Consider the following 25,141-nt stretch of genomic DNA (forward strand, 5'->3'; position numbering starts at 1 on the left):
CAGCCTAAGTATATAAAGGAACTTTGGTTCGTTAACCAAGCTCCTTAAAAATTAACAATCACTAAATAATAGACAACCTAAGTATATAAAGGAGCTTTGGTTCGTTAACCAAACTTCTTAAAAATTAATAATCAATAAATAATAGACAGCCTAAGTATATAAAGGAGCTTTGGTTCATTAACCAAACTTCTTAAAAATTAACAATCACTAAATAATAGACAACTTAAGAATATAAAGGAGCTTTGGTTCATTAACCAAACTTCTTAAAAAATAACAATCACTAAATAATAGACAACTTAAGTATATAAAGGAGCTTTGGTTCATTAACCAAACTTCTTAAAAATTAACAATCACTAAATAATAGACAACTTAAGTATATAAAGGAGCTTTGGTTCATTAACCAAACTTCTTAAAAATTAACAATCACTAAATAATAGACAACTTAAGTATATAAAGGAGCTTTGGTTCATTAACCAAACTTCTTAAAAATTAACAATCACTAAATAATAGACAACTTAAGTATATAAAGGAGCTTTGGTTCGTTAACCAAGCTCCTTAAAAATTAACAATCACTAAATAATAGACAACTTAAGTATATAAAGGAGATTTGGTTCATTAACCAAACTTCTTAAAAATTAGGTCTAACAATCACTAAATAATAGACAACTTAAGTATATAAAGGAGCTTTGGTTCATTAACCAAACTTCTTAAAAATTAATAATCAATAAATAATAGACAGCCTAAGTATATAAAGGAGCTTTGGTTCATTAACCAAACTTCTTAAAAATTAATAATCAATAAATAATAGACAGCCTAAGTATATAAAGGAGCTTTGGTTCATTAACCAAACTTCTTAAAAATTAATAATCAATAAATAATAGACAGCCTAAGTATATAAAGGAGCTTTGGTTCATTAACCAAACTTCTTAAAAATTAATAATCAATAAATAATAGACAACTTAAGTATATAAAGGAGCTTTGGTTCATTAACCAAACTTCTTAAAAATTAATAATCAATAAATAATAGACAGCCTAAGTATATAAAGGAACTTTGGTTCGTTAACCAAGCTCCTTAAAAATTAACAATCACTAAATAATAGACAACCTAAGTATATAAAGGAGCTTTGGTTCGTTAACCAAACTTCTTAAAAATTAATAATCAATAAATAATAGACAGCCTAAGTATATAAAGGAGCTTTGGTTCATTAACCAAACTTCTTAAAAATTAACAATCACTAAATAATAGACAACTTAAGTATATAAAGGAGCTTTGGTTCATTAACCAAACTTCTTAAAAATTAACAATCACTAAATAATAGACAACTTAAATATATAAAGGAGATTTGGTTCATTAACCAAACTTCTTAAAAATTAGGTCTAACAATCACTAAATAATAGACAACTTAAGTATATAAAGGAGCTTTGGTTCATTAACCAAACTTCTTAAAAATTAACAATCACTAAATAATAGACAACTTAAGTATATAAAGGAGCTTTGGTTCGTTAACCAAGCTCCTTAAAAATTAACAATCACTAAATAATAGACAGCCTAAGTATATAAAGGAGCTTTGGTTCATTAACCAAACTTCTTAAAAATTAACAATCACTAAATAATAGACAGCCTAAGTATATAAAGGAGCTTTGGTTCATTAACCAAACTTCTTAAAAACTAACAATCACTAAATAATAGACAACCTCAGTATATAAAGGAGCTTTGGTTCGTTAACCAAACTCCTTAAAAATTAACAATCACTAAATAATAGACAGCCTAAGTATATAAAGGAGCTTTGGTTCGTTAACCAAACTTCTTAAAAATTAACAATCACTAAATAATAGACAGCCTAAGTATATAAAGGAGCTTTGGTTCATTAACCAAACTTCTTAAAAATTAACAATCACTAAATAATAGACAGCCTAAGTATATAAAGGAGCCTTGGTTCATTAACCAAACTTCTTAAAAATTAATGATCAATAAAAGACTATTTTCTAAATGGAAATAGTATGAAGCTTTTATAGCGATTAGTACTATAGATTGCATTTGAAGAATCTGGTGTGTGCAAAGTTTCTTGTATTGAAAAAAAATATGTTAACTGCTATATGCAAGTGATCAATCTTTAATTACTCAGTTTTTGCATATGATAGATGATACTCAGTTTTTTCAAAATCATTAGTCAGTTGTCTCCTTGAACCTACATCAGGATTTCTCAATCTATGTAATATCATGATCCTTTTTTTAAAATCAGATCCCCTTGCCAACGACCTCCATTAGTAATTTTTAGTTTAATTAGTAATATTTTTTTTGATTATTTGTCTGTTGCTTACAGTTGCATTTATAATTTCCTTGTATTTCAATAGGGAGTCTTTTACCAATTTCATTCTTCTTCTTCTACTCCAATTGTTTCAAGATTCTATGCTTATTTTTGTATATACAGTATATTCTTTGCTATAATTGGCAATAAGAATGAATATACATAAGAATATGTAGGCTTATATCAAATTTAGAAATTGAAAAATAATCTTTTAAGAATATTTTTTCCACTAATGCATCCTAATTATATTGGTTTTTCACCTCTTTTCTCGACGCACATGGTATTCCTCTCGGGAGTCCCTCTAAGGATCCCAAATTCTAGGTTGACAATCCTGGCCTTCAGAACATAAATGTGCGACTTAAATCTACAAATTTCATTTTATTTCTAATTCTCAATCCATACTTATACTTCGGCGAAATTGAATTATTAGGTGGAATGAGTTGTGATCGAACCACAGAACAGTATGTAGGTAGTTCAATTTCGGAAATGTAGCTGCGGATGACAGGGAAAACTTGTTTGGTATGTTCCATTGCATTGAATTATATGGGAATGTTGAACTTTTTTTCCAGTTTATTCGAAAGTTAGAAAAATGTGACACATCATTGTTTTCCCCCGAACCGCTCATACGTATATTATTTAATACATTTAATTTAATATAACTATTTAATAAGATATTTCTAGTGTCCATAACTATTTCGTTTACTCATAAAAAAAACTAAATCGTTTAATGGAAAAAATGAAACCGTGTAACGTAAAACGTTCCAGAAAAATGTATTTTTTTTAAAAGTAGCTCTAAGAACAGTATTACAACCCCCCCCCCCAGAAGTCCGTCCTGGATCCGTCCCTGCTTCAATACTAAGTTTACGCATGAATTAGCACATCAGCTGGATTGGAAATTTACACAGGCAACGTCGGAGGCGTTGTTCATACTTCTATATGGTTATATTTGAATGTACTGTATGTGTATGAATGTATATTTCAACGTAACTCCGGAACGTCTGGAGCAATTTTAACCAAATTTGGTAGACATGTGGCTTTTAATCTGAAAAAAAAAAAAAAAATGCTGTTGGAGTAAGACACCTCAAGGAGTGGGAGTTGGAAGGAGCGATATGTGAAAATAACGCAAAATGACTGACGTTAGAGTGCAATTCATAGCTTTCGGAGTCGCTGAAATGACTCGTGACGCTTCCAATAGCGCTTAAATCAAAGTTCATCCTCATCGGTAGAGAGTCAAGAAGAGGTGAAAAATAAAATGTCAAAAATGACTGAGATTTGTGTCGAATTCATAGTTCTTTGCTGTCGGGAAAACGGCCGACTCGTTTGAAATGACTTTTGGAAGATAATAGTATCTACTTCAAGTTTGAATTTTAAGCATATCAATTTGACTACAGGCGTGTTCTGTGAATGTAGCACGTTTCAATAGAATATCTTATGTTTCTTTCCTTGAAACAAATATTCTTAGGGGGTAGGGGATTCAAACAGGATTGAGTATAGCCCGCTCCCCCCAGTGATTTTTAACGAATCATAGTGATTCTAACGATTCATACTTGTTCATAATGAATCGGAATCGCATGTTATAAAGATTTAAGATGTAAATCTTGTGGTAAGGAAGTTTTAGTATGAGTAGTAGTAGTAGTAGTAGTAGTAGTAGTAGTAGCGGTAGTAGTAGTAGTAGTAGCAGTAGTAGTGGTAGTTAGTAGCAATAGTAGTAGTAGTAGTGGTAGTTAGTAGCAATAGTAGTAGTAGTAGTAGTAGTAGGAATGGGTTAGAAGCCCCGCAGGGGTTGGTTGGGTTCTGTTCTCGATATAAGTAGTAGTAGTGACTCTTCCAGTTCCGGTGACAAAGAACTGGGGGGAGCGGGCTATACACAAGCCTTCAAACATTTCCCATAAACCTATTCTTCCCGTGCGAAAAACGGACACATCAGCTAGTTAAGGTATGTACAGTATATAAACAACGGATTGATTACATAAGTTTTGATGTGTTAACATTTTAACAATTAAAATATTAACAATAATAGCTATTGTATGCTGTATAAATAACAGTAATTCCATTCAAAACTACTTTGCAAGACTAATTACAACCACTGAACGGGAAATAAATACAGTTTCTATTATTTCGATGATACTCCAATCAAGTCTAGCCGTTTCAAGCAGAAGTGTACAATTAGACAATCAGTAAGGCTTTTCTCTCTCCCCCTCTCTGTTTTTTTGCTAAGCTTTCTTATCTCACGAATAAGTCATATATAAATTTACTGCTTGTTTTTTATTTTTTATTCTGGTTTTGACATTTAATCATAAAATAAATAAAGCAAAACAAACAGATAAATATATTGCATGTTTTCTAGTCAAGATTAAATGTTTTGTTTACATTAGCGTCCACTCGGGGGAAATTGCTGAAGGCCGTTGGAGGGAAAGAGTTTCTGAATGGTTGAGACACTTTCGTCCCATTCGGTTGGTAACACTGAGTTATCAAGTAAATATGGCTACCGTGGTGTTGGCAAGTTGTCCGTGTTAGTGCCGAGTTTATTTAATTTGAGAGCTTGGATGTGAAAGGTGAGGGTATTTTATATAACGTCATAATATCTGGACATTATTATAGTGTTGATTTGAATGTGAAACAATTCAACTTTTAAATATATCATGAGAATTTAGTTAAAATAGCATCTGACAGCAGATGCTATTATTTCAACGTTTCTATATGAAAAGAAAGTTTAATAAACACGGAAGTGGTTGTTTGTGTGAATATTGAAGTGCAAGAATGTTGATAACAGTGAAATATTTACTAAGACAATCAATTTGTACGTTTTAATGTAGAGAAAAAAGTGCATCTTGATTCGTACGACCGTAAGTGACAGCGGTGGTGGGACTGCACTGGGTCACACCCTAGGAGTCATAATCTAACCTGGTTTTGTTATGTAAATCTGGTTGTGTACTTCGCGAGTCAACTGATATTGGAACATTTTGTGTATTCATTTACTTCGGAAATGTGAAAGAAAGGTGAGAAAGTTTGCCATCACAACTGTTACGTGCGAGTCATTCTATTTCTAACAATAGATCGGCTATCGGAAAATATAAGATTCTGTCTAGGTTTTGAAACCATAAAAAAAAAAAAAAAAAAATGTTTATTTAAAAAAAATGTTTGGTCTATGCATACCAGTTTTTCACGATTTCAAAAATTATATTGATGAGAATGAATGCATTATTTGACGGTAAGTTATTTACTAATTGATCGTGTTTGGAGAAAGTGAGTGCCGCGACCGTCACTGTACCATGGTGAAAGCAAGTACATTTTTCTCATTAGAATGTATGTTAATGTAATCACATAATTTCTCAAGGCGATGACAAATATCGGTATGAGTAGACCTAGTTTTGTGGCTTACGACCTATGTCAAAAAATTTCATTCAAAACTGGTTAGGGTGAGCTATAAATATTTCTTTATTTAAAATTACATGGTTACGTTGAGAAAGTTTTTGTAGTGACACTGGAAAGCTGTCGTATCGACACAGACAATTTATTGACGCTAGTATCAATTTTAATAACTTTATATTTGTGTATGGATATTTTTGACCACGTAGCCAAATAAAAAGGTTAATAGATTCATAGGACAAATATAAATAATTATGCAGTAAGTTCTTAATTTAAAACTTAGAACTTTATATTAGAGTAAAAGTAATGATGAGTAGTAACTTCTGAGTAATTGGATCGCAAGAATATTTTGTCTTTGGAGTGCATAATCTCTTATATGATTCCTGCATTGTTTGCTAAAGCGTCCATTAGCCTACAAGCCTAATACAAGGACTAAGACAAAATAGTGGTAAAGTATTTTACTTTTATAGAAAGTTTTTTTTTTTCACTGCGAATTTAGGGTGAATATTGAAGTGAACTATACATTGCCCGCTCTAGTTAGTATCCTTTTTCAGATACGAGAACTTATATACTCGATTAATCACAAATTTCCCTAACCCAAATCTACCCTACCCTGCTTTGCTATACCCTTTTAAAGCACTCCTACGTATCGATGCACAGCTGGAGCGTGTGTTGTAAAGTTTACTCGAATATTGATCAAACTGATTGAAAAAAAAAAGAAAGTTTGATTATCAACTTTCAGCTGTCTTAAGGCAGGGTTCCAGAACACTGACCTGCGTCCCCATTGAGTCGTAAGTAAATAGAAAGTAATCAACTAACCACTACTAACCCGCCTTCGCTCATTGTCACTCGCTCGGCATTATTATGTGGATTAAGTATTGAGCTTTGATAAAAAAAAGGAACCAACCTGGCTACTAACCCATCTTCACCTATATTTGCGGGCCAGCATTTTAGAACCTTTTGACAGACTGTCCATTACTATGTATTAAGAGTGACAATTCCATAACCGTTATAACGATAATGGTAGTTTTAAGTTGAACATGTGTATGTAGGGCACATGTTATGTAAGAATAAAGGCATTACTCAAGCAGACGGTTGTACCAAATTTTTAGATTTCTTACATTTTCAGGTTAGGTTTAGAACTTCTAAAATACTGGTAATAATTCTTAGGTTAGGTAAGTTACAATACTTTCACTGCTGTTCAAATTTCATCTCAATATACCGTGCACTGACAGAAATTACTTATATTCACACACTCGTTCCCTCACGAAAAATGTTTCACATCATATTTTACTTTATAAATTTTCTATTTGGTAGAACCGTCTGCTCGAGTGAACCCAGAATAAACGCTTATTTTCGCCTAGCTGTTTATGCAGTCCGACCCAATAACTTATTTAGAGGATTGCACAGTAGCGTGAGAATTCAACAATTCGCTTATGATCAAGAGTTTTAGGATATTGGACGTACATAAAACCAACGTTACAATCTTATACATCCCACTGGCGTGAGTCTAATAGAGTGGGTCATATAGGCCTCTTTTGACGTATGTGATCCTATAACAAAACGTTTGCCACATTCTTTTATTATAAGCAAGCAATATTTGTTTGCTACTGTGCAGGTTGCATAAAAGCTAGGGAGTGGTACATATTTTAAACAGGATTTGGAGCAGTGATGTGCCGTAAACTATAATTTTACGTCTACGCGATTGTCTACTGTAATCTACATTACACCTTTTCCCGTGTAGACTATGTAGACAACCACTATCAAATGTAAGGAACAATTTCGTTGCTCGTTTGTTCATATTTCCTCATTCAATTGTTTTGCTTCGGTGCAGCGAAAGATTAGGGAAACGACTAACATATAAAAAGTAGAGGGAATTATCTAATCTGTATGTTTACTCTTCTCTGCACATACCACTTCCTCAGATTTTCCACTTCGAGCACTGCTTTTATAATGAAATTTACAAAACTAATTCTCACCTGTGGGCTTTCAGTCCTGAATCAGCTGTATTTGCCAATTTTTTCTTGCATATTTTACAAAATGTATAATATTTTTCATTGTCCTTCATCAAGACGAAACTAAGTATTCGAAAATTACTATTCGCTGGTCTAGGCATTTTATTTTGTACGCAATTTCGCAAGGTAACGATAAAATATAAAGCTCCTTTATTGTCCACGATGCCATATTAAATTACGTGTTGTTGACATATTCTACATAGTCTACGTTGTTTACACTGTCTACGCATAGTTGACACGTAAACGTAAACTATTGGTTTTTACGCGTAGACGCACATCTCTGATTTGGAGTGCTTATCATTACCCGTTAAGATGTTAATCGATCTCATTATCTATTGCAAGAAACAAAATTCAAAACTTCGCTTAACAGTTATTGTTTAAAGTATCGAGCGTACATAATACTAACATGACAATCTTATAAATCCCAGTACCGTGATTCTAATAAAAAAGTGGGTCAGATAGGCCTCTTTTGACGTACCTGATCTTAACACAGTGTTTGTGCATTCAAGACCACGACAAGAAAATTGCTTATGTAATTATTATTTTGTTCCACAACTTATCCGACTTTTTAAAAAGCTAAAATAACCGTATCCTAACCTATTCTTATAACCTGGGAATAAATCCTACGTTTTTAATGAAATTTTCTTTCAGACAAAACGAGAGATTACTTGTAAGTATTTCGCACGTTCAATTAATAAGTTATTCCTCATTAGCAATAGCAATTTTGTTTCTACTGATTTATTTTCGTCAGTGCCTATCGCATACTATACAGATGGGTATCAGTCTAATAGACTGTGCTCAAGACTTGTAGTCTGGTTCGTAACTCAAAGGATATCAGGTCATTTGTTTTTCATATTGATGTAAATAGAATAGTGATGGCACTGTCGTGAAAAAAGTCTAGTCAATGGATTCGAGTTGCGCGTTTTTACAAGCTTACCCCTCCCCACTCGCGTTTATCTTTTTTATCGACCGTTTCTGTAATCCCGGGGGAAGGAGACTTAATTGTTGCAAGGAGAGCAGTGAGTCAAGAATTAGTATGAAGAAAACTATTATCGCAAATCTACTGCCTTACCTTGTATTACAAAGTAGTTGTATTTTAATCGAACAGGATTGGTTTTGCTTCCCATAAGCCGAGTTCAATCTTACGTGGTACCCCTAACTGCCGCTCCTGTTTAGAACACCATTCTACTTCATGACATTTTATTTAATATTTTCCAGAACCATTTTCAAGTGCAGGTATGACGCAAACTGGAGTCTATTTATGACTATATTAGTATTATATCACTCTACATTGTGTATAAAAATAGGCACCAGGTATTCTGTGATGCACTCTTGCCAATTCTATACAATAAGTTTTTATGCAGACAAAAGTGTTGACTTATTTTCTTTAACTACAATAGAGATGCCACATTGTCTTGATACTTAGTCTTCCTTTCCAAGCGCTGCTATCGGCTGAAGGAATTCCACTCTCTTTCGTCATCCGTAGAGCAATGTTGCCGCACTTCGGAACGCGAATCTTGCGGTCAGTACAGAACGTGCGAATTCTATACGATAGTTTCTTGATTTTAAATCTGGCAATAGCGTAGACGACTGCAAGGTTCTCTCGCTCAGCAACAGCTCAACCCTTATTGGCTCAACGCGTGGGTGTGTCGAGGGTGTGAGCTTTAGTTCGCATTTTTGCCACGGCTCAAGACATATTGGCAGCATAATACTACTGTCCAACCGCTGTCAGTTGCGTAAACCTGTTTAAGGGCTTACAGAGTTGTAGACTAAATATCACTTACGCCATTGTGTACTCAGTAGAATAAAAGCAAAGAAAATTGTAATTAGTACAACTATTAAAAAGCAAGATACACAAAATTAAAACGATAAGACAAGAGAGTAAAGTTCAAATCAACTGGGAGGTAAAACTGGTTATTTATAGGGACAAAGGTGTAAAAGGTCAAGTGTGAATGTGTACATAGAAGTTTTCAAACATAAAAATGGGACTCAGTTGACATTTTGGGGAGCAAGGAGCACAATGGGGTAAGTGATATTTATTCTTCAATAATGTCCTAAACAGGAGTCAGGGGTAGAAGGTAATATTTCGAGTTTTGAATTATGTTTCCAAGAGCACAGTATAGTAACTGAGTTCAATATAGTTTTGAATTATCTGAATAGGTGAATAAATATTATCAGGAACTTAATCCTTATTTCATTCTGGGAGGGGCAACTGATTAACATCATTGATAAAAAGGAAAGTTCTAGAACACAGGTCCCTCCTTATAAAACTGATGAGATTTATTTTACTTAGGCTACCTTGTTTTGATTCGTTTTCGTTCCTCGTTCTTTTCTGCATTCTTTTCTTCCAGGTTTTTTTTTCTTTTTTCTTTTTTTTTTCGTTGAAATATATTATTACCCAAATTAAGAATACTGTACTTCAATCTTTGAACAGTCCATTACCATGTTTGTTTACTTAACTACATTAGTCATATGTGGGTCTACTGTTTTATACATAAAGTAATAATAATGTTTTAACTAACTATAATTTTAGATAAATAAAGTTTTTGTTATTTCTTTGATTTTTATGTGCATACATTTTATTTTAGTTTGCTTTTTGTTTTATTTGAAATTCCATTCAGTTTTGTTTTCGTATTCGAAGTCGATGTTGAATTGTTCATTGATAGTAGGCGTGGTATGTGTGAATGTGTCGAAGTATTTATATATGGCAATATGTTGCTTCACACCTCGTGTGTTCTGTGTACATTTTATAGTTTGTTTTAGTGTTTCATTTCTTGATTCTATTGTGTTTGTTTGTGTGTTTGGGTTTTGTCGGTTTATAAAATGTTTTTTTGTAGCATACAGTGGGGTGTTCTTTGAAATTCATTTGTTCGCAATGGGTATATTGTTTTGCAGTCTGAGGTTATTGATGTTCCTGGTTAGTTTCGTTTTTTTTAGGACAATTTGGGTGAAGTACGACAAAATAAATTATTCCAAATTATTAATTAACCAAAATTCCACGTACATTGAAGGATTTCTTTTAATAACATATATTCTAAAATAATATACTTTGGGGTGTATGTGTGTGGGGGGGGGCGCTTTGCCTCCCCCACTGTTATTTTATAATGTAGATAATTAGAAGAAATCTTTTATGCAAGTGGTATTTTGGTTAGTTAATAGTTTGAAATAGTTTACTTTGTTGTAATTCACCTAACTTGGCCTCTGGGTCGTGAACCTGAAGGGGGATCTGTTCTAGAACCTTGCCTTGATAAAACTCTAAATTGTGGATCGTACTTATTGTATGTAGCGTACTTATGTTCTATGAAGAAATGTAATTTATAGTTCTACTTATGCTTTGAGGCTAAAGGAGTTTGGTAATTCAAGAAACTGAGTGGGTATGAACTAATTGGTAGAATGAAAATTCAGGAGGAAACGGAGAACCTGTGGACACGATGTTGTCCACCAAAAACTCAAATTGCCTGGGATAGAACCAAGAGCTCCTCGCACCAGAATGAACACTCTACCATGGACCCCGATAGCAGAACTTTCTTTGTCTTTCTGCGATGAGCTTTTGTGTCAAAAATTTTCTGCAGGAATTTCAAAACAAAAAATCAAGGTATACTATCATGTTTTTATTACAACGTTACATGAAGCATGGTAAACAATTTTCAGCGGTATCCCTAGTTCGAGTTACAACCTGTGAAGTCACGTTTTCTGAAAGAGTTTTGCTAAAAGAAGCAGATTAAAGTATTTCTGATACGATACACCGTCTTTTGTAATGAAAGCAGCTTTAAGGAATTTTCTTATATATATCCTGATGGGATCCATTTAGATAATGTATGTAAGTTGATCTAATGTTCCAATATCATCACTAAGTCCTTCCTTTGCTGCTGGCCTTTTCTCCATCATATTAGTAACCACTTTCACATATTGCCTCAGACAATGATATATTCAAACAAAACATCATTAGCTTTACTGCAACAGAGTATTTGTCTCTGAAATCTGTTACTGAACTTTAAAAAGAGTTTTCAATTCAAAAAACTCCTTCACTTGAGCTGGTTATCAAGTCATATTTTTATACTTTCTGTTGGCTTTTTTTTTTTTTTTTTATCCTCTGCTAATTTTTCTGCACAGGCCCGGCAGATCGTTGCATGTTCTGCTATGGGGCACTGGACCACCGTCCATCCTCCTAGTTCGTAACTATTTTGTTGAGATGTGGGGTTATTTTATTTTGTTTCAGAAAAATTTCGCAGATGCCCAATTTAACAATTTTTTAGAAGTCGTCGACAAAGATGTCAACTCTCACACTATAACTATTTGGTTAAAAACAACTACTTCGTGATATAAGGTAAGACTGTGTATTTCAGTTATTCATCACGTTTTATATGGCGTCTATTTATCAGCAGTTAGAGACCTGCTATTATAATCTTTGGTGTGTATATAAACAATGTTTTGCCTCCATCACAGAATACTACATTAGTTGGGTTTTCATTAGTTTCTTATATCAGCATATGCTGGTAGTAAAAAGAATTAAACCATGTATTTTTTTAATTATATTTTTTATAGAAGAGAAATTTTGAGGTGTTTTGAGAAAAGTAATAAAAAATAAAAAAAGTGCATAAACTCTGTGACTACCGTGGGTTCGTTTCTCGGCTATAGTACAAGTTGGAATTTCATGCTGTAGGTTCATATTTCATGTTACCTCATTGTTGAAGAGAAAAAATAAACTCTATGTGGCTAGAAATAGGCCCAACAATTTGAGGAATTTCATTAGGCTAGTTACGCGCAACTCAGCCTACACTTGAGCACACAGAAAAACTGTCATTGTAGTCCTGTGTCTGCCTTTTTCACGTCAAAACTTTTAGTATTATTGCTTTTAAGGAAAATAACCTGGATTTGGAGATTCCATTCCATTTTCTTCTACTTAGAAAAAGGAATTTTATCGTGGCGCAGACATGTATTTGAGTCGCCTGGTATTGCTTTTTCTTCCTTTGTGTTCAGACAGTACATGTTTGTATTTTCTTTGATCATTTTTTGTCATTATTATTTAGTTATTCACAACCAAACCTTCTGCCTTATTTTATATTTAAGAAGTGTGTTAGAAAAGTAATGAGACTGATATTCTTTTAACAATGAGTTTTATTATTTTTCCAAATCAAGGTTATCCCCTTCAAATAGTCTCCCTGGGCAGCTACATAGTGATGAGGGCGTTGTTTCTAGTCTTAGTAGCTGTGGTGCAAGGTTACTACCGGAATATCTTACATTTTGTTGGCTACGCTCTCTTGGATATTACTTTTAATATATTGATTTGAAATGTGCAATTGCCTGTACTATTTGTGAAAATATCACTTTATCTTGGGTTGGCAACAGTATTAACCTGGTTGTATCGGAGAGTATGTCAGTGTTCCCCTGCCTATATTTACTTGGTAGAAAAATCTCAACCTTTTTTGTCCATTACCTTAAAAGTTACAAGGGCGTATCAAGATAAATGGCTCACCCTTTCAATGTTTTATCTTTATGTATAATATTCTCAATTTTTCACGTAGTACAGAACTTTGTTCTGTGATTTCTCCAGTTTTATTTCCGTGATTTCTTCTTCTTTGATGATGATGATGATGATTATATTATTATTATTATTATTATTATTATTATTATTATTATTATTATTATTATTATTATTATTATTATTATTTGTCATTGGCGATCACATATTTTAATGTAGCAATAGGCGTTTTAATGTATAATTAATTATACGTGTTGAAGATGGCGACCAAACACTCTGATCTGATACTACTGAATTTAGACGTGCAGTTTCGTCCTCTGATTATAACTATATGAGATGATTGGTTAGGTAAAACAATGTGACATGCATGAAATCTGTATAGGAATTCTATTTTCGAAGTTAAAGTGATAATGTTGCCATGGGAATTTCGATAGTAAAATGAGAAAATCGATTGAATCAACTGCAAGCACGGTGCACCACTTTTCCCTGGAATTCAGTCAGTGGACAGTTTGGTGGTAGATTGTTTCAATTGATAAGCGAGGTTGTTTATTTTTTCTCCCCAAGAAGGTCCACAGAAAGGCAAGAACTTTCACTTATGATTTCAGTTTAGCAATACTCACAAGTAAACCTTACGTTTGGGTGAATCGAGTTGCTGACTGAGACACATATGAGACAGTAGTACTAAATGTGGTCAGTATTTCAGTGAAGTTGTAGGTGCGAAGCTCCAGGGGTTTAGGAGATACAGCTACCAGAACATCAAATCTAAGTACAGAATAGTCTTCATACAGTTGGAGGTAAAGGCTCTGTAAGACCTCTTGTAACGACAAAAGGTGAATAACAAATATATGGGTACATATTAGGACTAGGGGGAAGTCATATAGTAAGGGAATACCTGACGGCAGCCATCTTGAAATCCGCCATTTTGAATTAAGGTTAAGTTTTTAAAATAGGAATAGGGTCATGTGATACACGATTTAAGACGCAAATTTAATCAGAAGAACAATGGTGACGTTAATTCTGATTTACGCGCAATTGGTAAAAAGTTACAGGGAAATTAAATATTGTTGCAGCATATGCATTAGTCCTTTACCTTACCTTGTAAATTTTGTGTTAATGATAATAATTAAATAAAAAGCAGGTGGATAAATATTAGGTCTATGGTAAGAGTTGCCTTGATGGCGGCCATGTTAATGATAAATCAAAAATGGTTATACCGTTGGATTTATGGTAAAATTTGCTATTAATAAGGTGTCAATGTTATACGTTTTGTTTCAAACTTTTGTCTGATTCAAAATGGCGGATTTGAACATGGCCGCCATCAAGGCAACTCTTACCATAGGCCTAATATTTATCCACCTGCTTTTTATTTAATTATTATCATTAACACAAAATTTACAAGGTGAGGTAAAGAACTAATACATATGCTGCAACAATATTTAATTACCCTTTAACTTTTTACCAATTGCGCATAAATCAAAATTAATGTCACCATTGTTCTTCTGATTAAATTTGCGCCTTAAATCATGTAACACATGACCCTATTCCTATTTTAAAAACTTAATCTTAATTCAAAATGGCAGATTTCAAGATGGCCCCCGTCAGGTATATCCCTACTATATGACTTCCCCTAGTCCTAATATGTACCCATATATTTGTTATTCACCTTTTGTCGTTACAAGAGGTCTTACAGAGCTTTTACCTTCAACTGTATGAAGACTATTCTGTACTTCCATGTGATGTTCTGGTAGCTCTATCTCCTAAACCCCTGGAGCTTCGCACCTAAAACTTCACTGAAATACTGATCACATTTAGTACTACTGTCTCATATGTGTCTCAGTCAGCAACTCGATTCACCCAAACGTAAGGTTTACTTGTCAGAAGTCATCGATGAAGGTGTCAACGCACACCGAAATTGTATGTAGCTCTACTATTTTCGGAATACAACGTAAGGCTAATCATATTTGACGAATACTATAATCGAGTTTTATTTTGTTGAGAATAATGTACGCTCATATCTAAAATTATTGTCGCATGTCTATAAATATTATGTTGTAGAAATATAATTTTGTTAACGAATTCGCCCGGTATTTCTTACAATGTTAGTATGCGTATAATCGGCAAAGACATGTACACGTATGTCGCATGAATAGACAGCAGACTAGAATACACATTAGAAAATTTCTGAATAACAATTGACGGTATTTAATTCAACATGTTAGAACTTTTTTCTGCCCTTAAATACTTTTTCGAAAAATAGGGTATCAGTCAAAAAATTTTTTTTGAAAAGGACCTTCTAACCTTTTCTTATTTCCAAAAACAATTGTAGTATTCTTAAGAACTAGAGTTACATACTCACAGCGTGTAGAAACCACTTATAGTACCAGTAATTTAATACAGTAACAAAGTATATAATAAAAAAATAATAAAGATGTTTACACGTACCATAATTCGAGTCAAGTAACGTGTTAGATTACTTGATCACTCGATTCGATCCTTAGTTTCGGGAAGAACCAGTCACAGTCAACTGTGTAATCAGGTGATTTACGTCATTTAACCATGGTAGCAGATTGTATGAAATAATACCAAGTACACTCATGTCCAAAATGATTGTCGCATATCTATAACTGTCTTCTTGTAAGAATATAATTTGATAATGATTTTCCAGGTTACTTTTAATACTGATACTATGTGTATAATCGGGAAATGTATATTTGTGGTAAATTTCATAGAAAAAGAATTATAAATATGGAAATCAGAATGAGTAAAACAAAATGTTGCTAAATGGACAAGAATGTTTTATTTTCGTTTTATTGTTCTTATTTACTGCTCTTTTGACATGAAATTTGCCACATACATGTCTTTGCCGATTATTCACATACTAACATTATAAGAAATACCGTGCAAATTCGTTATCAAATTATATTCCTACAACAACATATTTATAGACATGCGACAATAATTTTGGACATGAGTGTACATCGAAATATAACCATGCATTGATATATATTATGTAAGAATAGAACCATATTAATTGTAGAAAATTAAAGGCAGGATAATATAGGTATAGATTGGGGAAGTGGAACAGTACAGTATAAATGTGGAAGTGATGCCGCTTATATATAAATCATCTCCATTATTCGATCCACTAGCAACTTAGACATAAATATTTCTAGACGAACGACACAGACTTGCGTATTAATTCACATTATGCGTAACCTGAGGGGCATGATAATGAAACAGTTGGTCATGAGATTACAAAATAGTATAATCCACATGGGTTGTGTTCTGTGAACAAGTTTGGTAGTGTTTGTGATATCTTTACGGTTCGTGTGGGTGGCAGGATTGTTTATTTGCCAAGATACCATAATTTACGCTTTATGTAATGTTAGTTATGAACAAATAAATGTGTAAATTTAGTGAATTTATCTATTTTCGCACTTGGTGCGACCAAGACTGAGCGCATAAGCATCTCTCGAAATTATTTCGTTGAGATAAACAAATGGGCATTGTAAGATTAGCCATATCCTTCAGTTAAGTGAAATGTTCCAGCTGTTTCTATTATTTCATCAAATGACTGGTTTAGTTTGCGGAAGTTGTAAAGAAGCATATATTTTCCAAGTGGGAGGTTTCTGGAGTGCATCAGTTCCTCTGTCTGTCTTTTACAAAAGAATATTTCCTAACTAATACAGTTCTGGATTTTGAACATGGAATCCGAAGAAACAACTTTATTAATAGACCTACAATATCAATCCTCCTCGTGGCAGTTTCATAGAAAAACATTAAACCATTGTGTAAGTATCTTTTCTTATAACTTGGGGGCGCGGTGGTTCTGTGGTAGAGCGTTCACCTCCGGTGCTTGGGGTGCCTGGTTCGATCGCAGCTCGCGCTGTGTGGACCAACACCGTGCTCGTGGGTTTTCTCGGGATTCTCCCGTTTCCTCCCACTTTCTTCATTCCACCATTTCACTCATTTCTCATCATCGTCGTCTCCTTTTGCCTAACCGGCCTAACTGTGGGACGTAAAACTTAAAGATTTCATTTTTTTCATTTCTTTTCTTATAACTTCAGTAATTCATAATGTTTACTTCGTTGGCTGCCGTGAACTTCGCATAAAGATGTAATCGTTTGAAAATTTGAAATTTGAGAATCGCTTTTCTTCTTACACAATATTTATGATAGTGGGAATTTCATATTTATGATGGATCTAGATCTATTACTGAATAATTAGTAATAAATATTACTGATAATTATACTTTAGCGTCTGAATGCGTCGAAAATTCTTTTGGATTCTCAATGGTTGGCAGTTTCTCACTAAATAACTTTTTTATGTAAATACTGACCAATTTACACGCCGTTTTTTCTTTTTGTTTTCTGAGCCATTTTAGTGACTGCATGACTGTAACATTTGCTTGTTTAGTTTTGGCAAGTGTTGTTGTTGTCAGATTTCAATCGTTCTACTTTTCTCTCTCTTTCTACGCTACTCACAGCAATGCTACGAGTTCTTTCTGCTCTTGACTTCGTTAACTTTGTGTTTCTACTAAATCTTGCCGGATATAAGCCCGTTGCGAAACTGAGATGTAATGAAAAGAAGGGCCGTCAAACTCGTATAACATTAGAGCAGCAGTTATTTTGTGACTCAGTGAAATAAGGTATCACGAATAAATTAAGATTATAACGTCTTATTTTTGTTTCTTAAGTTGGTTGTCAGGGTTGGCTGGTTTAAACCAAGGTGGTTTAAACCATGGTTTAAACCAGCTGTTTTTTTTTAAAAAAAAAACCAACTGGTTTAAACCAAAAAACAAAAAATGTTCGCAAAAGTGTAAGTGTTTGTAAAATCTTGATGAACACACATTTGTGGGTTATCACGTTTCACTCCCGTATATTATTCATATTATATTCAGATCTAAATTCCCTATTCATTACTCAGAAAGATTATACTACAAAAGCAACTTTTTTTAAAAAAAAAAAAAAAAGTTTATAAATGTTTATTTTGTGATTTTTTGTAGTTGTTATTGTTATGTAATTGCAATCGAAGAAAAATTCTAAATATTGTTTCGTTTCAATGTTTACTATTGATAAAATACATCGAAAATGCCGTACTTTTGTGTGTGTGTGTGGGGGGGGTCATACAGACCCCACGAGAGGCATTTAGTGAAATAAGTATCTTTGGTATCTATTTATGTATAAATGAGTCTGAGCCAAAGTGGACTCAAATAATTCGTATCTTTATTCACTTTTGTTATTGATATGCAGATTAAGTCGGTGTATTTCTTTAATTTGGACCAATAAAAGTCGTTGTTAACTAACTTGAACTAAATTAGTTCTTCTGTACTCCGTAGTACTTTGAAATTGTTCATATGTAATTCTGTGTAATGGTTTCACTTGTGCAACTGTTTATCTTTTTGTCCTTCTGAAATGACTCTTGACAGTTATATTAAGAAGCATGTAAAGATCAGTACAACGTATTTTTATCAGGTCGGCAGACGTATCGCATTTCTGGCCAATTAGTCCTGGTTCCGAGTTCAAATGAAGGACAATTTCTCTCGGATGTAACTCGAGAAGCGGTTTTTATTCCGCTTTAAGCTTATGTGACTCCTTCCAGCATAACCCGGTTGTTGCATAATAACATCAAGGCGAAACAAACTTACTTCTGTCCATATATGATATGAATATATACAGCAAATTATTTAAACCATAAAAACCTGATTTGAACCAAAAAAACCTGGTTTAAACCAAAAAAACCTGGTTTAAACCAAAAAAACCGGGTTTTTTGGTTTTTTAAATAAAAACCATGGTTTATGCCAACCCTGTTGGTTGTGATAAACTTCTACCATAAAATCGTAACCAATACCTTAGAAATATAACCAAGACAATTCATCTCATAGGAGTTTTTCTTCATCTTGTCGTGGATTTCTATTTATAAAATAACATTTGTTGTGTCGCTGTACAAATATACTATATTTGAATGTCTTTATTCTGTATCTGGGAAATGGTGGCTCAGTGGTAGAGCGCTTACCTCTGGTGCGTAGGGGGTCTAGTTCGATCCCCGGCCAAGTAAGTTTATGGTAGATAGCATCGTGTTCGTGAGTTTTTGTGGGATACTCTCATTTTCTCATTCACCTGTCCTTCCATCATCATTCACTTGCATTAATAATCGTCTCCCTAAACCAGGTCAACGTGGGACGTTAAACTGAAATATCTTGCACAATGTTCAGGATACTCAGACCTTACACAGGGTGTCTATCGGTCACGAATGTCATGAAAAAGTCACGAAATCAGAAAATGGTCATGAAAGTCGCGAAAAAGTCACGAAATTTAGCGTTTGGGTTACGATATTTTTTTAACTGTTCAAATGTAAGTACAGATTGGAAAATTTTGTTCTATAAAACGTCAAAGTTCACCACCAAAAATGTCTATAATCAGCTTTAGACGCTACCGAATCGCAAGCAAAGTACGTTTCTATCGCATAGAAGAAAATGCGGCCTAATTCGCACCCAAATTCGCTCTTGAAAATTTTGGGAAATTTTATGATTTGGTAAAGAAAACATCACGAAATTTCACTTTGGGATTTTAGTAGACACCCTGTTACAGAACGTTTAGACCAAATTAAATAGTATTAGTCAGGTTTTGGGGGATAACCTTGTTTTTAATGACTGCCTTCTCGAATTTGTACGCGAGATTGAAATAGTTAACATTGACTAAGACTTTTATGTTATTTTGTCTGATTTGTTTTTCGTCTTGCTATATGTCGTCTTTTGACTATATCGTAAGTTAAGCACCTCATCATTGTTTTTGTATTGGTCATGTTCTTTTATGAAATGTATGTGACGGTAATTGGTCTTTTTGTGACGGGGACAAATAGCCACAGTGCCAGTAAAGGTTAATCATTTGTTATTTCTTGTGCTGATTTGGGTCGCAAACAATAAATATTATTGGTAAATTTGAAGAAATAATATACAATGTTTTCAACGAAGTTGGGCAATTTTTATAGACATAGGATTTGAATATTCCGACCCAAGAAAAACGGGAATGACAGAAATTTCATAACGAGGAACTTCATAATTTATTCGGTTTACTGAACATTGTTAGAGTCATCAGGTGGGAAGGTCATGTAGTTAAAATGGAAGAAAGTAGAAACGCTTTTAAAGTTTTGACAGAGAATTTTAATATATAGTTCAAACATATCAATCAAACACTCAGATGACTATCCTTTTTACCTTTTTTTCTTTCTTTTTTCGGCATACAGAGCTTAACAGGTGATGTCAACGTTTACCTCAAGATACAATCTGTAGAAGGTAACAATATATTCACATTAAAAACATCCCTTGGCAGTTCCTGGTTGGAGAGCATTGATCGCATTAGTGTAGTTGGCGAATTACCTGAATTTAGGTCCATCTCTCATATAGCCTCAGTGCTCAAAAGGAATGTTAAACTTCGACAGACAGACAGACATTCAATTAAAACCAAGCTTTCTGTATCTAGTATTAATATCATTCTGTGTACCACGTATATTTGAGCACATTATGATGAACTGCGGTCTATCTGCCATACATGCTTGATATGAACCACTGCACGTTATATTGTGTTTGAGTTAATGCGAGAATTAATGTGAAAATAATGTTAGGAATAGATAGAAAAAAAATCTCTTCCTTGAACTCTATGTAGGAGATAACGTTCGTTGACGCTTCACACATTTTTTAGGTATATTTTTTTTAAGTGTTCAAAGTCTAGTTCAAGTAAAACGGAAATGACCTGAGAACACAATGGCCACGAAGACTTTTTCCTCTTTATTCCAGTTATATAAGCCAGTACTGACTGGTTGAAAACGTATGTACTTGAATATATTTCAGCATTTGTTCAAAAAATTTGTGATATGCAGAACTAGCAAAAATAGTATACAATTTATGACTGTTTTGCGGTTTTTCCATTGTAATGTTTATTTTGAAGGGGATGACGTTTATTGGCGCTTTTTTTCTTGATGTTTTTGGTACCTAATTCATTTTTTTAGCCCAGTTATTTATATGGAGAATTAATATTATTATTTTAATGATACTCTTAATTCAAGTCAAGTTAAATGTGCTTTTACTTTTTCAAAATGAATTTGTGTTATACAGGGCTACTGTAAATGATTCATTCATTTTCAAAAGGCACAAAAATGAGATATTACACGTACAAAAATGAGATATAGTGTATATGAAAATAACCACAAACTCACTAACTTTGTAGTATATATTACAGATGGCAGCACGAGTTTAGTAACTGGCCAAAATGGAGGTAAGGCAAGAAAAGAGTTTTTGTATGTTAGAATTTGTATGCGTATCTGTAATACCTATGCATCATGTCCGTGAGTTTCCTCGGGGTACTTGTGTTTCCTCCCACATTCTTATTCCATCAATTTTACATAAAAATTTACTTGCCTCAATTATTCGTCTCCCTTAGCCTAAGGGGTATAAATGTGAGACGTTAACTGAAAGATTTCATTGAAGTTTTTTGTAATATCTGTGTTGGCTGTATTTGCGTATGACCAAAGGGGCACATATAGAATATACGTAAAAGCTGTAGAAAACTTCGAGTTTGTGGTTATTTTCATGTATCTCTCGTGTTTGCACAGTCCACAGAAAAAAAAAAAGAACTGTAACGAGCATGTAAGTTTATTGTGAAACTACGCCTAACAGCGCAGGGAATCAACATAACGTCTAAGTGGCACGAATCACGCCAGGCGAAACCTTGGCGTCCTCCTCCGCACATTTATTTTGGAGCAAAAGACTTCGTCGTTTCACAGTAAACTTACATGCTCATGTTGCAGTTTTTTTGCTGCGGACTGTACGTGTAATACTTTTGAAAATATAGCCTTTTGAAGACGAATGTACTATTTATAGTAGCACATGATTTTATATTTATATAATATCAGGAAATAAGCGATATTTAAAGAGATTTCAAGAAGCAATCAGTAAACTTAAATCATTAAATCATAGAAATTCCTTTCAAAGAAAATAGAAAAATAATTCACCACAGAAATCAGTGAGCTGAAAAATAAAGTTTGCACAAGTAGTCAACTGCGATAGTTTTAAGTGTATTTTCTTTGGTAGTCTTAAGGAAATATGGCGACTCAGTTCACTCTTGGTATAAATTGCCCGTTGTTTGATCCAAAGCTATTTTTCTTTTTTTCGTAGGTCCACATTACGTAGCCATTATTACTCATGAAATTGACAAATCTGTCTGGAAATCCAGTGATTAAGAAGTAGTGCTGGATAGTAGAATTGAAAGAACAGTACTGGATGTTATTGACAACTGATTGGGGCATTTCCTGAGAGCATACAGTGTCTTAAAGATCTTGAATAAAACCGTACGGTGGAAGGGAAAAGGGAGAGCGAAGGAGACTACAAAATATGGACGATATTAAAACTGATAATTATAGCGTTAGGGCGAAGACGTTAACTGAGGAACTTAATACATGGATGTTCAGTTTGCGGCAAGTGACCTGGCAAATGACTGATGGCAGAAATAACTGAGAGAGAAATTGATGATAGCTAGTTCATTAAATTTTTCTCAAGCAAGAATAACTGTGATAATGTCGATATCAGATTCATCAAATTCTGTAGGCAGAATAACTAAAACAATATTAATAGCTAATTCGTATATTTTTATTAAGGGAGATCTACTTGGATAATGTAGATAATGTAGCTTATTCATCACTTTCTATCAAGGCAGAATAACTATAATGTCGATAAGTGCTTCATCAAATTCAGTCAAGGCAGAGTAACTGATAATACTGATAGCTAATTTATCAAATAGTAGAGCTCCTTCATGGCTAAGAATGAGCATACGCACATTTGGGGTGGGAGACCCGCGTTGGATTCCCGGCGGGAGCTCATGTGGTTTGGATTCCACGTTAATCAGTAGGTCCCGTCTCATATAGCCTCGCTGCTGAAAGGGACGTTAAAATCAACTCAAGTTATCAAATTTTATCAGGGCTAAATAACTGGGATAATAACACTGATTCATCAAGGCAGAATAACAATGATATAATATTGGTAGCTGATTCATCAATTTCTACCAGTTTTTCTCTCTAGTCTAGTGGCTGGCGCGTATGCTTTTGATGCACGTGGTCTCGGGTTCGATTAGGGGTGGGAGAGCACAAAATAATTTGACAATCATTCTCTTCCATTAATTATCCATCTCCTTCAGCTGAAAGGGCATAACAGTGGCCGAAAAAGAAAAAATCGGTAGCAGATTCAACAATATGGCGCTTATCGTCTTCCATATTGGATTTTACCTGACACCATATCTATTCAAAGGCTTTTCTGAAATTGCAACGGATCTATCAATATTTCACTCATCAAAGTCATTTGATCTCTTTAGGCTTTACGTGAAAATAAAAAAAAATGCAGACATACGCACATATATATGTGCGTATATGTGAATACATCATTAAGACATGCAAAACAAGCTCTAATATGCTAGGTAGATAAGACCAGAACATCAAAGATAATAAGCAAGAGGAGATAAGGGTGCTACGGGGAGTGACCTTGAAACACCACTTGTAAAGAAAGCGACTAGTAGTAAGATTTTTGCTTATATTATTTGCACAAGCTGATAAATGTTGGTTCAAGCTCACTCTTACGCTTTTAAATTTTACTGAATAAATTAAATATTTGGTCTAGGAATTAATTCGTGCGGTTGGTACGCACACATTGAAGCTGTAGTACAAACACAAAATACATAAATACCTTAAGAAAAATATTGTCCATCGCTAGCCACCACTTTCGCCCATCTGTCAGGCAATGTACGGATTCCGTGGCGAAAGAAGTCCTCATCCTTGGAAGCGATCCAGTCAGAGACCCATGTTTCGATATCTTCTGAAGAAGTAAACCGCTGTCCAATCAAATCGTTGTTCATGCAATCGAACAAGTAGTAGTCCGAAGGAGCAACGTCTGGTGAATACGGCGGGTGGGGTAAAACTTCCCATCCGACATTTTCTAAATAGGTTTTGACCGGTTTTGCGACATGTGGGCGAGCGTTATCATGTTGAACAATAAGTTTATCATGTCTGTTCTCCCATTCTGGTCGTGTTCTGGCCAGAGCTTGCTTCAAACGCATTAATTGTCGTCGATAACGTTCTCCATTCATAGTTTCACCCGGTTGCAGCAGCTCATAGTACACCACACCTTTCATATCCCACCATATGCACAGCATGACCTTTGCACAGTGAATATCTCGTTTTGGTTGTGATGGACCTGGTTCACCTGGTTTCACCCAGGCCTTTTTTCGTTTAGGGTTCTCGTAATGGATCCACTTCTCATCACCCGTAATAATTCGATGCAGAAACCCCTTTCTGCTCTGTCGTTGAAGCAGCAATTCGCAAATGGTTTTTCGTCTTTCAACGTCTCTGTCTTTCAATTCATGTGGAACCCAATGTGACATCTTTTGAATCATTCCCATGGCTTTCAAGCGTTTGGAGACTGTTGTTTGATCAACGCCTAATGCTGCTGCAAGTTGTTCCTGCGTTTGACACGAATCCTGCTCGAGCAATGCTGTCAATTCTTCGTCTTGAAATTTTTTTGGCTGTCCAGCTCGCTCTTGGTCTGCCAAGCCGAAATCACCACTTCTAAACTGTGCAAACCACTTCTGACACGTTCGCTCAGCTAGAGCATGGTCACCATACACTTCCACCAAAATACGATGACTTTCAGTCGCACTTTTCTGCATGTTAAAGTAATGCAGCAGGACACCCCGCAAAAACACTTTATCAGGCACAAATTGCGCCATGTTCACTTAACTACAAACTGGTGTTGTTGACGCTTTAATCCGCTGCCCTATACTACGAACGATACGCGATAACAGGGGTTTGCAACACATGTGTGGATACACGGAACTGTGGGACGCTCCGTTCGTTACCCCATCTCTTGTCCACCCGCACGAATTAATTCCTAGACCAAATATAATGAAGCAGGCCGGATTAACCCT

At 34.3% G+C, this 25,141-nt stretch overlaps 1 protein-coding gene across 1 annotated transcript in view; it reads left to right on the forward strand.

The window, feature by feature from the left end:
• The first annotated feature begins 4,722 nt into the window (after positions 1 to 4,722).
• fwd (phosphatidylinositol 4-kinase beta fwd) overlaps positions 4,723 to 25,141 on the forward strand; it is an 83,534-nt gene continuing 63,115 nt past the window's right edge. The window contains exon 1 of the mRNA XM_081756048.1: positions 4,723 to 5,308. The gene's annotated coding sequence lies outside the window, so the exon portion shown is untranslated. The remainder of the gene's footprint in view (positions 5,309 to 25,141) is intronic.

The sequence above is a fragment of the Thermobia domestica genome, chromosome 4 (assembly GCF_964235325.1).
Source record: "Thermobia domestica chromosome 4, izTheDome1.hap1.1, whole genome shotgun sequence".
Taxonomy (NCBI): Eukaryota; Metazoa; Arthropoda; class Insecta; order Zygentoma; family Lepismatidae; genus Thermobia; species Thermobia domestica.